Source organism: Octopus bimaculoides, chromosome 20 (assembly GCF_001194135.2).
Source record: "Octopus bimaculoides isolate UCB-OBI-ISO-001 chromosome 20, ASM119413v2, whole genome shotgun sequence".
Classification (NCBI taxonomy): Eukaryota; Metazoa; Mollusca; class Cephalopoda; order Octopoda; family Octopodidae; genus Octopus; species Octopus bimaculoides.
Window position 1 is genome coordinate 4,102,280 of NC_069000.1, and position 575 is coordinate 4,102,854.

Genomic DNA, 575 nt, shown 5'->3' on the forward strand with positions numbered 1-575 from the left:
ATATATATATAGTTATATATATTCTATATTTTATAATATAAATATATATTTAGATATACATGTAAGACATATTAATGTAGTTACATATAAATAAATATACACTCATATATGATATATATTATAGATATAGCTTCATATAAATATATGTATAGATGCAAGCCTATATATATACATATACATATATAATATATGTATATGTATATAATTATAATATATATATACATACATGCTTATACTTATATTCATCCATACATATACACATGCAAATGCATATATATATGTGTATATGTATATATATATATATGTATGTATATATGTTTGTATGTATATATGTTTGTATGTATATATGTTTGAATGTATATATTATGAGTCTAAGAGTAGATATCAGGGTGAGTATCAAGTTTTCTGTCTACTCTAAAACTGTAATCGCAGTATTTATCGTCTGTTATTTCGTAAACATTAGTATACAAAAACATATACATACACATATACACATTCATATACATACAAACACACACACAAACACACACAAACACACACATATATATATATATATATATATATATATATATATA